At 42.5% G+C, this 16,521-nt stretch overlaps 1 long non-coding RNA gene and 1 pseudogene across 1 annotated transcript in view; both read right to left on the reverse strand.

The window, feature by feature from the left end:
* Nucleotides 1–16,521, reverse strand: part of LOC134731299 (uncharacterized) — an 86,799-nt gene that overhangs the window by 52,069 nt on the left and 18,209 nt on the right. The gene's annotated exons all lie outside the window — the stretch shown is intronic.
* LOC129484266 (small ribosomal subunit protein eS24-like) overlaps nucleotides 1–16,521 on the reverse strand; it is a 55,909-nt pseudogene that overhangs the window by 38,391 nt on the left and 997 nt on the right.

A 16,521-nucleotide genomic window follows, 5' to 3' on the forward strand; every position in this document is an offset into this window, starting at 1 on the left:
CAGCCTCCCAAAGTGCTGGGATTACAGGCAGGAGCCATCATGCCCAGCCTAAATAAATAAATTTAAAAACCAATATTTTAAAAATTTTGTGGATTACTTACTTTCTTCTAATGGAAGTAGATTATTAGATGAACGGAATTTCAGGTGTGAAGATACAAAATTGAAGAAACCAGGAGAGAGCTAAATTACTCTGCAGGAGAAAAAGGAATGATTTAGGAGTTTGGAAAGAAGATCCCTGGGACTGGAAACTTGATTGTAACCAGGCAAGTCCAAATAGCCTGCCTGAAAAAAGGGTTATAAGGGAGAGGGGGCAGCTGGTGTCCGGAGATGAACTTACGGGAAGAACAAAACTGTTTAGCAGAGACTTTCATTAAATTTTACTGTGTGTTATATGATGTAACTCTCCAATCCACCGTCTCTACAAAATCTTCCCTCTAGTGCCTTATAGAATGAACTTTCTTTTGATAAATAAAGGGAAGCACTGAGTCCTACACTAAGGGTAGCACCAGGGAGGAACAAAGGCTGTCTCTGTGTTATATAATAGAGTGGGTACATTCATTTATCTTCAACACTTGCATTAAACGTAAAACAAAAGGAAACAAAACAAACACACACAACAAAAGCCAGGCCGGTTCACTGTTCTGCAAAAGGCTTCCTGGAGTGTGTCTCTGCTGTGATGACTGTATGATCCAAGGAACACTTACACAATGACATTTAAGCTTCCTTCAAATTTTGCAGTTCTATGACTCAAAATCAGATGTAAACAAGATTGAAGCACAATGAAATCAACCATAATTTATCAGTTTGATGGTACCAGAAAGGTGTAAATAAGCAGTGAGGAATTGTGACAATGTAAGTTAGCCAAAAAAAAAAGAACTAAGATATATGGAGAATTAAAGACAAAGTGCCTTTCTTGGTATGTAAATGTATATATACATCAATTCTTCACTTTGTGCCTTGAGTTATAATTTTGCTTTTAAAACAAACCTCATTTGTTTTTGTTTGTTTTTTTGTTTTTGTTTTGGAGATGGAGTTTCTCTTTTTGCCCAGGCTGGAGTGCAATGGCGTGATCTTGGCTCACTGCAACCTCTGCCCCGTGAGTTCAAGTGATTCTCCTGCCTCAGCCTCTCAAGTAGCTGGGATTAAGGTGCACACCACCATGTATGGCTCATTTTGTATTTTTTGTAGCCATGGGGTTTCACCATGTTGATCAGGCTAGTCTTGAACCCCTGACCTCAGGTGATCCACCTGCCTCAGCCTCCCAAAGTACTGGGATTACAGGTGTGAGCCACCGTGCCCGGCCCAAACCTCATTTTTTTAGTGTGTTTTTTTTTTCTGCTATTGTAACAAGAAGCATTTTAGGACATGATTAGATATGTGGAATAGGTGACAAATGAACATGGTATAAAATTTAAAAGGCACTAAAGGCTATACAGTGAAATGTCTCCCTCCACAACCCTTTCCCCAAACCCCTCAGTTTCCTGGAGGTAGGCATCAATTTCTCAGGTATCCTTTATTAAATAAAATTTATAGGAGGCCATTGTTTTAGACTGAGCTCTTGCACCAGGCCCAACAGACCAAACCAAAATAGAGTCATTCATGCTAAGTGCTATATAATCAAGCTGAAACTTTAAGGAAGCAAGGAAATCCCCAATCAGGCCAGTTTTTCCTAAAAACAGGTTGACGTGATAAGGACATGATTTAAGCCTTACAGTGAAAGTACCTTGACGTAAACTTAACGCATCTACTTTTTACAATTTTTCTGTTTCCTCATTTCTGCTCAGGCTACCTTACAAAAACCAACTCTTCTGCATGGCCAACAGAGCTCCCTCTGTTTTGGACAGAATGATGCCCAATTCATGAATCACTACTAAAAGCTAATTAGATCTTCAGATTTGTTGAAATTTTCATTTTTTAAAATATTTTTTGAAGAAGTATTCTCTGGATATATAAGTTAAATAGAATGTTATAATGAGATCCTTTCTGTCTTAGTTTCAGCTATAGCCTCAAAAATTAGGAGAAAAATAGTAGATATCAGAAACACTCACATTCCAAAGAGAATGGCTACCTCCCAAACAGGATTTACAAATACAAGAATAAAAAACTGGCCTTATGAACCTTAGACCAATCTTGAGGGTATACAAGGCTTCGCACTGAAGTGGCCATAAGAAGGGAATTTTCTTTGGAGTATGTTATCTCTGTGTGTTTTCCTCATGTTCATGAGGGACAAAAGGATGGTGTTTTCCCTTATCTTTTTTTTTTTTTTTTTGGTGTTTTCCCTTATCTTAAACCAAAAAGAGGCCGGGCACAGTGGCTTGTGCCTGTAATCCCAGCACTTTGGGAGGCCAAGGCAGGTGGATCATCTGAGGTCAGGAGATCGAGACCAGCCTGGGCAACATGATGAAATCCTGTCTCTACTAAAAATACAAAAATTAGCTGGGTGTGGTGGCAGACGCCTGTAATCCCAGCTACTTGGAAGGCTGAGGCAGGAGAATCACTTGAACCTGGGAGGTGGAGGTTGCAGTGAGCTGAGACTCCACCACTGTACTCCAGCCTGGGCAATAGAGCATGACTCCATCCCAAAAACAAAACAAAACAAGTCTTCAAAAACACCACTTCTGACTGGGTAAGGTGGTTCAGACCTGTAATCCCACCACTTTGGAGACTGAAGTGGGTGGACTGCTTGAGCCCAGGAGTTTGAGACCAGCCTGGACAAGATGGGAAAACTCTATCTCTGGGAAAAAAAAAAAAAAATAGCTGGGCATGGTGGCCGATGCCTGTAGTCCCAGCTACTCGGAAGGCTGAAGTGGAAGTATTGCTCCAGCTTGGGTGACAGAGCAAAACCGAACCTGTCTCAAAAAAAAAAAAAAAATCCCAAGCCCAAACCAAAAACACCACTTCCAGGGCTGGGATGGCATCCCCCAGAGTTTGAGGCACATCCGGGAAATCTAAGGTGATATATGGTTTGCGGCATGAAGAGGCAGGGAATGGAGAGAGGCGAGGCTTCTCTGGGAGTGGTCTGCATTAACATGAGGGCCAAGTAAACTCATGGGCAAAAACCAACCTGAAATTGACTTTAAAAGGACCTTGCCCATTGGGCTGCCTAGAAGGACACGGGATTCCAAAAGAATGTGTGTTTGAGTTGAACCATCAGACATCCAAGTGCTGAGGGATGGAGGTGTAAGTAGGCTGCCAGAGAAAAGCATCAACCACATCACAGGAATTGCAACTGGAAGTTTCCAGTGGGAGGGGTCTTTGAGAAAACTGTAGAAGAGAGAAAGAATAAGAACCAGAATCTGCTACTCCTAGAAGGCCCCAACAAGAATCACCTGGTCACCAGTTGAGTAAAGTCTTTCCCGTCCTTTATTTCTTCCTCTTCTTTTCAACCCTGAGGCATCCGAGTTGCTTAGGGGAGAGGCGCAATAGAAGCCCAAAGCCAAGAAACTGAGCTGTAAAAAGCCTCCCAGGCTGCCCCTCTTCCTCATACTTAAAGCAAAGCTGAGCTGGAGGAAGCAATGAGCTCTCATTCATACAGGCGCTTGGTATTTCCATTATTTCACTGGACTGGCCAGTTTAATTACAGCACTGAAACTATTATCAGAAATAAAAGTGCTAGGGGACTTCATATTATCTGAGTGATCAAAAAAGTTGGGAAGCATCCACACAAAATTTCCTTCAAGGTTTAAAGAGGCGGTAAAAGTAAAGAATAATGTTGCTTTATTCATATCCCTAATTTTGAGTGTGACCCATTGCTATGGTCTGAATGTTTGTCCTCTCCAAAACTCATGTAGAAATTTAATCCATTTAATCCCAATGTGGCAGTATTGAGAGGTGGACCTTTTTTGTTTTTTTTTGTTTTTGAAACAGAGTCTCGCTCTGTCGCCCAGGCTCGAGTGCAGTGGCATGATCCCAGCTCACTGCAACCCCTGCCTCCCGGGTTCAAGCAATTCTCCTGCCTCAGCCTCCCAAGTAGTTGGGACTACAGGCACGTGCCACCACACTCGGCTAATTTTTGTATTTTTAGTAAAGATGGGGTTTCACCATATTGGCCAGGCTGGTCTCGAACTCCTGACCTCATGATCCACCCTCGGCCTCCCAAAGTGCTGGGATTACAGGCATGAGCCACCATGCCCTGCTGAGAGGTGGACCTTTAAGAGGTGATTGACTCATGAGTTCTCTGCCTTCATGAGTGGATTAATCCATTCATGGATTAATAGAGTCATGGGTTAATGGATTAATGAGTTATGGGAGTAGCTTTATAAGAAAAGGAAGAGCGACCTAAGCTATCACTCTCAGCCTCCTCGCCAACTGATGCTCTGTGCCACCTCCAGCCTCTGCAGAGTCCCCCCCAACAAGAAGACCCTCACCAGATTCAGCCGTTCAACCTCGGCCTTCTCAGCCTCCAAACTGTAAGAAATAAATTTTGTTTCTTTATAAAATACCCAGTTTCAGGTACTCTGTTAAAAGTGACAGAAAACAGACTAAGATATCCATTTAAGAACACTGTTCTGGAACATGTGCATGCCATACATAGTGTTTTACACATTCCTTTTTTAATCATAAGATAGCTGGATGGCTGTCCCACATGAGTATATATAAATTTACTGCATTCTTGTAAACAGCTGCACAGTAGACCATTTTAAGAATGTACAATAGTTTATTTTAACTGTTCCTTTTTAGCATATTAGTAAGTCTTGATCTGTACAAATAAATGTATTAGAAAGCTTAAAACAAACATTTGAATGCTTCCATTATACTTAGACACATTTTCTAAGTTTCCCTTTATTTTATGTGAAAAATATTCTCATTTTAAAGGAATTCTGTATAAAAAGAAAAAAAGACTCTCATTGCTAAGTTTCAAAGTAATCCATATCACACTTAATTATCTACTGCATGACTGTCATTCGTGATTGAAAGCTGAAATTAAAGCAATCAATATTAAGCAAAACAGGCCGGCGCAGTGGCTCATGTCTGTAATCCCAGCACTTTGGGAGGCCGAGGTGGGTGAATCGCCTGAGCTCAGGAGTTAGAAACCAGCCTAGGCAACATGGCGAAACCTTGTCTCTGAAAAACATATAAAAATTAGCCAGACATGGTGGCAGGCGCCTGTGATCCTAGGTACTCAGGAGGCTGAGGCAAGAGAATTGCTGGAACCCAGGAGGCAGAGGTTGCAGTGAGCCAAGATTGTGCCACTGCACTCCAGCCTGGGTGACAGAGTGAGACTCTGTCTCAAAAAAATTAAGCAAAGCAATTAAACTAAATTCATTCTGGAACTCAGCCTGGCTACATGAAAATATTTTTCACTTGTTCCAAATGATAATATTTTAATACTATCTAGCAGTTACTTATTTTTAAATTCACTTTTTGAGCCTGGGTGTGGTGGTTCACACCTAATCCCAGTACTTTGGGAGGCCAAGGCAGGAGGATCACTCAAGCTCAAGAGTTTGAGACCAGCCTGGGCAACATAGTGAGACATTGTTTCTACAAAAAATTTCAAAAATTAGCTGGGTGTGGTGGCGCGCTTCTGTAGTCCCAGCTACTCAGGAGGCTGAGGCAGGAGGATGGCTTCAGCCTAGGCAGTTGAGGCTGCAGTGAGCCATGATTGTGCCACTGCACCCCAACCTGGGCATCAGAATGAGACCCTGTCTCAAAACATTTTTTTAAAATAAAATTCACCTTTTGGTTCTTTCTCTTCTGGTCCCAGGAGCTTCTGGAACCACAGGTTATGATGTAGACATGGCCAAGTCCAAGAGCCACACCACACACAACCAGTCCCCAAAATAGTACAGAAATGACATAAAGAAACCCTGATAACAAAGGTATAAACCTCTTAATGGGGTAGACCCCGAGTTCCTGAGGAACATGTGCTTTGCCAAGAAGCACAACAAGAAGGACCTGAACAAGAAGTGGGGCCGGGCGCGGTGGCTCACGCTTGTAATCCCAGCACTTTGGGAGGCCGAGGCGGGCGGATCACAAGGTCAGGAGATCGAGACCACGGTGAAACCCCGTCTCTACTAAAAATACAAAAAAAAATTAGCCGGGCGTGGTGGCGGGCGCCTGTAGTCCCAGTTACTCGGAGGCTGAGGCAGGAGAATGGCGTGAACCCGGGAGGCGGAGCTTGCAGTGAGCCGAGATTGCGCCACCGCACTCCAGCCTGGGCGACAGAGCGAGACTCCGTCTCAAAAAAAAAAAAAAAAAGAAGTGGGCTAACAGTACCAAGGCCATGTGTCTGTATGCCAAGTCTGTCAAGGTCCTCAAAAAGGCCAAGGAGGTTAAGTCCCAAATCCCAAAGCACATCATCCAGAAGCTCAATCGACTTGCCTACATTGCCTACCCTAAGCTCGGGAAGCGTGCTCCTGCCTGCATTGCCAAGGGTCTTACCTCTGCCCACCAAAGACCAAGGCCAAGTCTCAAATCAAGGCCCTGCAGCCCCAGCTTTGGATGCAGCTCCAGCTGCATTTCCAGCTCTAGCTCAGGCCCCTGTGAAGACTCCAGAGAGGAGGCCTCTGTCTGCCAGTGTGAGGACAGAAGGACTGGTGTGACCTGCTGGGCTGCCATCTGCATGGGGTTGGTGTCCTCTTGTGCTATTTACACAAATCAACCTAAGGCAGGAAAAAAAATCACTTTTTATCTAACAAACACTTTTGTGCTTATGATGTGTCAGACAGTATTCCAAGAGCATTACTAATGTTAACTCATTTAATCCTCATAACAACCCAAGGAAGTTGAGTACTGTCATTATCCCCAACTTATGAAGCAGCAGGTGAAGAAATTGAGGCCTAGAGAGTTAAGTAACTTGGCCAAGTTCCCCTAGCTAGAAAGAGACAGAGCAAGGGTTTGAACACAAAAAGTCCAGCTTCAAAGTTCATGATCATACTCACTGTGCCATATTGTCCCCTTGTAGGCTGTATATATATAAATATATACATATATATCACTGCAAGGAAATATATATCACTGCAATGATGGAGACTTACGGAATGTTTTCTTAAAGCAGAACTAGTCATCAAAGCCATAGTCTTCAACACCATCATTATTAACAACAAAATGTGGGCCGGACATGGTGGCTTACGCCTGTAATCCCAGCACTTTGGGAGGCTGAGGCGGGCGGATCACGAGGTCAGGAGATCGAGACCATCCTGGCTAACATGGTGAAACCCCGTCTCTACTAAAAATACAAAACAAAATTAGCCGGGCGTGGTGGCGGGCACCTGTAGTCCCAGCTACTTGGGAGGCTGAGGCAGGAGAATGGCATGAACCCGGGAGGCGGAGCTTACTGTGAGCCAGGATTGCGCTACTGCACTCCAGCCTGGGCGACAGAGCGAGACTCCGTCTCAACAACAACAAAAAACAAACAAACAGACACACAAAAAATGTGATGATGTGTGCACACAGTATACAGCGGACACCATTCTGGCATTGTTGATAAGAGAAATACAACAAGCCCTGCTCCTAATTTTCCTACTGGGTCACAGGAAATTGCCAGAGGCAGCATTCTATGGTGTTACCAGGTCAGTTCAAAAAAAAAAAAAAAAAAAGAGGCCTAAATAATTAAATCCGGGGGAAAACTAAGAGAAAGCCAAGATGTAAATTCAACCAGCTTGGAACTGAAGGAGTGCTAATATGTGAGATGATTAGAAACAGGTTGAAGGAAAGGGATCTCGAATTCTTACCTGAGTGAGAATTTAGGTGATGGCCACAGATTGTTACCAGTGGTCTCTGGTGCGGGTGTGGAGAGAAGAGTTAAAAGAACCCTGTGGAGAGAGTGCCATGCTTGCCCACCTAATACATGGGAAATCCAAGGCTTGAACATGCTACTTCTGAATCCAGGTAGTACTCTTTTAGTAGCACACACTAGAAATGTATACACATGATTGGCTGATCTTGATAAACTTTCAATGAGAGGGGTCAGAAATGGGAAACTCCGATGCCTACAGAGGCCAGGTGGTGGCTGTAAATGTGTGTGGCAGGTCTGGGTAGCTAAGTGCAGAGTACCAACCAACGGGATTTTATCGTTTAATTATTTCATGCCACAATCATTGTGTATGCAGTAAGTAGTCACTCTAGGGAAAGGGGTACTAGCTAAAAAGACACATTCTTGAAAAAAAAGATAACTAAACATAGTGATTTTATTCTTTGCAGATTCTTTTTTTTTTTTTTTTTTTGAGACGGAGTCTCGCTCTGTCGCCCAGGCTGGAGTGCAGTGGCGCAATCTCGGCTCACTGCAAGCTCCGCCTCCCTGCAAGCTCCGCCTCCCGGGTTCACGCCATTCTCCTGCCTCAGCCTCTCCGAGTAGCTGGGACTACAGGCGCCCGCCACCACGCCCGGCTAATTTTTTTGTAGTTTTAGTAGAGACGGGGTTTCACCGTGGTCTCGATCACTTGACCTCGTGATCCGCCCGCCTCGGCCTCCCAAAGTGCTGGGATTACAAGCGTGAGCCACCGCGCCCGGCCTTATTCTTTGCAGATTCTAAGGGGAAGTCAGGCACATGACGGTGGATGAGTCTCCCTCAAAGGATACGTGCATGATAATGGTAGAGACAGCTGGATTACAGGTTCCTCTTAATGCTCTGCACCCTCAGTGTGTAAACAGCGTTCATACTTATTTTCAGAGGTAGAAAGGAAGGGGGATGCTAAGGAAACTAGGTCAGACCATAACCAGTCTTGGGTGGGATGAGGTGGGGGAGGAACCCCAGGAAACAGAGCTGGTGGTGACAGCTGCGAGGAGTGGAAGAATGAGTCCTGAATCCTTTGGGAGCCGGCTGAAAGCAAGAAAGAGACGCTGAGGGAGGTTAGAATAGAGGAATAGAGCTGGGACTTCTTAACAGCCTTCCCCATGGGGTTCTGGGATGGCACCCTATGGTAACATTTTAAAGCAATTAAATTGGAGAAATGATGAAATGGTACCTGATTGAATAAAAGTAGTTATATAAAAGTCACAATATTGTAGCTGGTATAAATGTTTAGGTCATTCCGTTTAATTTGCCCAAATTGACTCTCCACAGCCAGCCACATTTTGCATAAAATCATCTTCCACTTTTGAGGGTACATTTGCAACCAAGTAAGAAATTGCAACTAGAATAGCTCAACTATTATTTTCTCTACTTAAGAGGCAGTTTGTCCTAAATGTATTTTCTTCCTCTGCTACATATCTAAAATTTTTGCTTTCATCTTAATCATGCCCACAATAAGCTTCTAAAAATAAAGCAATAAAAAGTCTTAGGGAGGAAAAGACAGAAGGTTATAAAAATTGTTAGCTTTATAAATAAACAAACTTGAGACTAGTAACAGAAAAAGTTTAGAATTTTACATTTCAATACTTTAAACCTATTTTACAGGGTTTTGTTTGTTTCATGAATTCTACTATAAACGCTAGGAAAATAAGAATATATGCCCACCAAAGTTATTTTACTTCATATCTCACCATTTGGAAACAAAAGTTTTGTTATTTTTAAAGGCTCCATCTAAAAAAAAAAAAAAATTCCTCAGGTCACTCCAAAGCACAGTAAGGTTTATTAAGTAATTCTAGTTTTCTAAACAGAATTAAATATATTGCACTGTGTTACCAAATTATGTAATATATATGGAGCTGGCTTAAAAAAAAAGTTTCTGGCCAGGTGCAGTAGCTCACGCCTATAATCCCAACACTTTAGGGGGCTGAGACCGGTGGATCACTTAAGGTCAGGAGTTCAAGACCACCCTGGCCAACATGGTGAAACCCCGTCTCTACTAAAAATACAAAAATTATCTGGACGTGATGGCACATGCCTGTAATCCCAGCTACAGGGGAGGCTGAGGCAGGAGAATCACTTGAACCGAGGAAGTGGAGGTTGGAGTGAGCCGAGATTGTGCTACTGCACTCCAGCCTGGGCAACAGAGCGAGACCTCCTCTAAAAAAATATATAAAATAAAATAATGTTTCTGTTGAAAGGGTTCACATAATGTTGGTTATCAAAAGCCCCTCTGATTAAAGATAAAATTTAAAAGATGGCTGTGAAAATAGGTAATTTCCTTTTGAAATTAATTTAAACAATATGTTTTTAGATACTTAGCAAATGATTTGTTTATTACAAATCGATTGTGTTCAAAATAAGCATTTTGTATTAAAATGTAAATATTCCTCAAAAAACCTTTTTTCTTGGATAAATTTAAAAGATTCCAGAATGTGGCAGGTGGGTGGTACATGTAGTCTTACAGCCTAAGCAAAGCAAACTTAGGAACAGATTTTAAAAAATAGATTAAGTGTTTTCTAAGCTACTGCTTGCCTACACTAGCCAGCTGAAGGCTTTAAATAATTTAATCCCTACAACAACTGCCAGCTCCAACTGGAAGCCTTAAACAAGGACTGGATTCACTGAGGACTCCAACAGGTGCAGTCTAATAGTGATTCCCTAAATCTGCTACTGTTCTATGTTTGCACATGTGTAGGACCCTATATTCTTAACTTCAGCAGAGCACTAATCAAATTAATTCAAGTGCTTTTTGTTTTGTCCCGTCTTCCACTATCATATTATTTAAGGCATTCTTCTATTTTTCTCTGGAGGAATACTTAGCACAATGTGTAGCATATGAGGTAGTTTTCAACATTCCTTTTCTAAGCAAAAGCCCTCTTATTACAGTTTTAGTTTTGGAAAGCAAATTAACTAATAAATTACTTTCTTCCTGTTAATACTGCTTTTTCTATCAACTAACATTCATATATTAGCACTTATAGAGAACTATTGGAGTTGCTTGGAAGATTTTTTTTTCCTTTTACTCATTTGTAAGATACATAAAAATGTACTTGTCACTGATGTATTCAAACATATTTAGAGAGAAAATTCACACATATTTAACATTTACATAATTAAACCGAGATAAGTTTTCCTATTAAATTAAATTGGAAAACCAAACAAGAAAAGACCACTCTCATGCCCTTAGGAGTAAATATATGATGATATTATAATAAGGCCTTTGGTAGACAAGCAGTCAAAAGAAGTTTAAAAGCCAATAGCTGGCCGGGTATGGTGGGTCATGCCTGTAATCTCGGCACTTTGGGAGGCCGAGGCGGGAGGATCACTTGAGGCCAGGAGTTTGAGACCAGCCTGGGCAACATAGCGAAACCCCGTCTCTACTAAACATACAAAAATTAGCTGGGCGTGGTGGTACGCACCAGTAATCCCAGCCACTTGGGGAGCTGAGGCAGGAGAATCTCTTGAACCTAGGAGGCAGAGGCTACAGTGAGCCCAGATCATGCCACTACACTCCAGTCCGGGCAACAGAGTGAGAATCCATCTCAAAAAAAAAAAAAAAAATAGCTGCCTGAAAGTCCACATTCAAGCTGGCCCCTTACTTTATATCATATACAAAAATTAACTTAAAAATGGATTAAAGACCTAACATAAGTTCTAAAAGTATAAAACTCCTAGAAGAAAACGGGAAAATCTTCAGGACACTGGATTTGGCAATGATTTTTTAGATATGACACCAAAAGCACAAGCATCAAAAGGAAAAATATAACTTGGTGCAGTGGCTCACATGTGTAATCCCAACACTTTGGGAGGCTGAGGTGGTAGGATCGCTTGAGGCTGGGACCTTGAGACCAGCCTGGGCAACATAGTGAGACCACATCTCTACCAAGAAAAAAACAAGCACAAATAGATAAATGGTATTATATCAAACTTAAAAACTCCTGTGCATCAAAGGATACAATTAACAGAATTTTAAAAAGCCTACAAAAAGGGAGAAAATGTTAACAAGTCATATATCAAAGAAGTTAATATCCAGAATATATTTTTTAAAAAAACTCCTACCACTCAACAACAAAACACAATTTAAAAACGGACAAAAAACTTGAATAGACATTTGTCAAAAAAAAAAAAATATACAAATAGGCAGGGCACGGTGGGTTATGCCTGTAATCCCAGCACCTTGGGAGGCCAAGGCAGGCAGATCCTCTGAGGTCAGGAGATCGAGACCATCCTGGCCAACATGGTGAAACCTTATCTCTACTAAAAATACAAAAATTAGGTGAGGTGGTGGAGGGTGCCTGTAATCCTAGCTACTTGGGAGGCTGAGGCAGGAGAATCGCTTAAACTCAGGAAGCGGAGGTTGCAATGAGCTGAGATCGTGCCACTGCACTCCGGCCTGAGTGACAGAAAAAAAAAAAAAGTATATATATAAAAAAAGTACACATATATAAAAAAGTAAACACACACACACAGACACACACACACACACACAAATGCCCAAGAAGCATATGAAAAGATGCTCAACATTGCTCATCATTGGGAAATGCAAATCAAAACCACATTGAGGTATCACCTCACACACATTAGAATGACTGCTATCTAAAGAACAGAAAATAACAAGTGTTGGCAAGGATTTGAAAGAATTAGGATTCTTTGTACTGTTGGTGGGAATGTAAAATTGTGCAGCCATTATGAGAAACAGTATTAAGATTCCTCACAAAATTAAAAATAGACTTGTCATATGATCCAGCAGTCTCACTTCTGAATATACATCAAAAATAACTGAAAGCAGAGTCCTTTATTTATTTATTTTAGAGTAAGCTCTCACTCCGTTGCCCAGGCTGGAGTGCAGTGGTGTAATCATGGCTCACTACAGCCTTGACCTCCTCAGGATCAGCTCCGCAGTTTTTAGAGACGGGGTTTTGCCATGTTGCCCAGGTTGGTCTCAAACTCCTGGGCTCAAGTGATCCACCCGTCTCAGCCTCCTAAAGTGCTGGGTTTACAGGAGTGAGCCACTGTGCCTCGTCCCTGAAAGCAGTCTTGAAGAGATATTTGCACACCCATATTCATCCTGGTATTGTTCACAGTAGCCAAGAGGTAGAAGTAACACAAGTGTCCATTGACAGATGAATGGAAAAAGAAAATGTGATACACACATAGAATGGAATAACTGTGAAGGATCACACATTGTGCTATGGAAAAAAAAAAAAGATGAGGAACTAGTTCTAGGATCAACTAAAAATCCTGTCACGTGCTACAACATGGATGAACCTCAAGGATATAATGCTAAGTGAAATATGCCTAATAGTAATTCCCTAAGTCTGCTACTGATCTGCTTGTACATGTGTCAAACATTATATTCTTAAATTCAACAGGACACTAATTAAATTAATCCAAGTGCCTCTTGTTTTGTCCCATCTTCCATGGTCATGTTACTTAAGACACTGCCTTTATGATTCCACTCATATGAAGTATCTAAAGTAGTCAAAACCATAGAAATAAAAAGTAGAAGTCTCCTTTAATCTAGAAAAGTTGCCCCCCCTTTTTTTTGTCTTCCATAACTGACATTTTTTTAAAGAGGCAGGACAATTGTTTTGCCAAATGCTGATGAATCCTGGGATCTCTGATGGTTTCCTCATCATTATATCTAGATAAGATATTTTTGCAGTATACCATATTGTTGATTTGTGCCCTTTCATATCAGGGAGTGTTCTGTAAGGGGTTAACTCGGGAGGCTTGGACTGTTCAAACATCCCCAAGAAAGGATTGGACCTTGACCTGCTGCTGGAAGGTAACCTCTGAGCAATTATCCTGCCTGATAAGAGTGTTTCTATATGCCTTAGGCCCTGGGCCAAATTATATGTTTGATCAGTTAGTTTGCACTAATGATCTGACTTACGGTGAACACCTGTTTTTCTATGCCTGGGGTCCTGGACGATGCTGTATCAGTTTGACCTCTCACGGTCTGGAGACTGGGTAGCTAAAGTCAAACACATGGACAACACATGCTTATGTGATTGACCACCATGAAAATCCTGAGGACCAAGGCTTGGGTCTGCTTCTTTGGACAGCAGTCTTCACACCTGTTGTCACACATAGTTGCTGAGAGAATTAAGTACAGTCTGTGTGGCCCCACTGGGAGAGGACAACTGGAAGCTTGCCCCTGATTTCTCCTATACTTACCTCATGCATCTTTTCACTTTGCTGATTTAAATCTGTGCCCTTTCTTTGTAAGATACTGTAGCTGTGAGCAGAACAGGTTTTTTTGAGTTTTGTGAGTACTTCTAGTGAATCATCAAACCTGAGGTTGATCTTAGTGATCCCCAACACAAGGGGCATAGCATGTCAGTCTGCTTCATTAACTTTGTTCAGGCCAGTGCAGCGGCTCATGCCTGTAATCCCAGCACTTTGGGAGGCTTAGGTGGGCGGATCACTTGAGGCCAGGAGTTCTAGACCAGCCTGGCCAACATGGCAAAACCCTGTCTTTACCAAAAATACAAAGATTAGCCAGGCGTGGTGGTGCACGCCTGTGATGCTAGCTACTTGGGCGACTGAGGCAGGAAAATGGTTTGAATCGAGGAGGCAGAGGTTGCAGTGAGCGGAGATCATGCTACTGCACTCCAGTCTGAGCAACAGAGCGAGACTGTCTCAAAAACTACAACAACAAAAGCCAAAAAACAAACTTTATACATTTAGCTAAGGTCCTCTTGGATTTCTCTGACATAAAGATGTTTTTCCTTGTAATTAAGAAATATTCTGTGGAGTGATACTTGGAAACTGTATGAGTAATCCTGTTCCCCAACAGTATTTCACATAATAGTTTTAGTATTTATTGATGATTATTGTATGGATCAATGATTACTTTGGAGTCTATAAAAAGGTGGTCTTCTATGATTTCAGTTGAAAGCCGGTTTTTGTTTTTTTTTTTGAGACGGAGTCTTGCTCTGTCCCCGAGACTGGAGTGCAGTGGCGCGATCTCAGCTCACTGCAAGCTCCGCCTCCTGGGTTCACACCATTCTCCTCCCTCAGCCTCCTGAACAGCTGGGACTACAGGAGTGTGCCACCACGCCCAGCTAATTTTTGTAGTTTTGTTGTTGTTGTTTTTGACACAGAGTCTCGCTCTGTCCCCCAGGCTGGAGTGCAGTGGCGCGATCTCAGCTCACTGCAAGCTCCGCCTCCCAGGTTCACGCCATTCTCCTGTCTCAGCCTCCCGAGTAGCTGGGACCACAGGCGCCCGCAGCACGCCCGGCTAATTACAGGTGTGAGCCACTGCGCCCGGCCTAAAAGTCCTTTATGCAAGTGTTGGAGACATGTGTCCTGAATGTGGCAGTTGCGACTCAGCGTTGGGGCAGAGACCTCCATGTGAGTCCACATGGGTGTGGTGGGAGCTGGAATGTCCGGGACTCCTCCAACTAGAACAGGTTATTTACCTAAGCATGAACTGGAGATGTCTGTGCTGGTGATGGAGACTAGGATGTAAATTTCAAACTCTGCCTGTGCAGAAGATGCAATTTCACACTGACTCCCACAGAATATAATTTTCATTTCTGTTCCTCATTTACCCAGAAGGCAGAGACACAGCCCGGGGCTCAATTCCAGGGACTTAGCTGGGCGCAGTGGTTCACGCCTGTAATCCCAGTACTTTGTGAGGCCGAGGCAGGTGGATCACGAGGTCAAGAGTTAGAGACCAGCCTGGCCAACATTGTCAAACCCTGTCTCTACTAAAAATACAAAAATTAGCCAGGCATGGTGGCGTGTGCTTGTAGTGCCAGCTACTGGGGAGGCTGAGGCAGGAGGATCACTTGAACCTGGGAAGTGGAGGTTGCAGTGAGCAAAGAGTGTGCCACTGCACTCCAGCCTGGGTGACAGACAGACTCCATCTCAAAAAAAAAAAAAAAAAAAGAAAAAGAAAAATATAGATTTTTAATCAATGCTTGTTTTCTATTTCTGAATGCTTTGTGTCAAGATGTCTAATGAGGCTTGTAAAATATGTACTCTTTAGAAGACACATGAATTTTGCTTTTACTAATGAAAAGCTAATTTTTCAATATTTGTAGGGACATTTTATAGGAATGTTTATTCTTTCACATGAACATTAAAAAACAGCAAAACTGGATTTTGAAATTTCAAAAGGCGCATTAACACCACTAATACTTTGTAATATGAAGGGTTTTTTTTGGGGGGTGGGGGTGTTTTTGAGACAGGGTTTCGCTCTTGTTGCCCAGGCTGGAGTGCAATGGTGCAATCTCGGCTCACCGCAACCTCCGCCTCCTAGGTTCAAGCGATTCTCCTGCCTCAGTCTGCAAAGTAGCTGGGACTATAGGTGCGCACCACCACGCCTGGCTAGTTTTGTATTTTTAGTAGACACAGGATTTCTCCACGTTGGTTAGGCTGGCCTTGAACTCTCAACCTCAGATGTCCGCCTGCCTCAGCCTCCCAAAGTGCTGGAATTACAGGTGTGAGCCACCGCACCCAGCTGAAGTTTTTTTAAGGTGATTTTCTCTTTTTGTCATAATAGGGACTCATTGATTCATTTTTGGTTAATCAGTGAGTTATAATCCATTCCTGTTATTTATTTTGATGCTAAGTTTAACCAGTGGGAGTCCCCTTTGAGCTGACTCCCGTGTCCCCACCGATTTTTCAGCACTTTTTTACTTTCTGATACAGTAAGATGTTCAAATGTACCTTGACTTTCCTTGCCATAGCCTTAGAATCAACCATTTTGAGGCAGAATAGGGTCTAGAGGCAGGGAATCTAAGGCCAATTCATGCTGATTTCCTGGAACTAAACCA

The sequence above is a fragment of the Symphalangus syndactylus genome, chromosome 6, assembly GCF_028878055.3.
Source record: "Symphalangus syndactylus isolate Jambi chromosome 6, NHGRI_mSymSyn1-v2.1_pri, whole genome shotgun sequence".
NCBI classification, from domain to species: Eukaryota; Metazoa; Chordata; class Mammalia; order Primates; family Hylobatidae; genus Symphalangus; species Symphalangus syndactylus.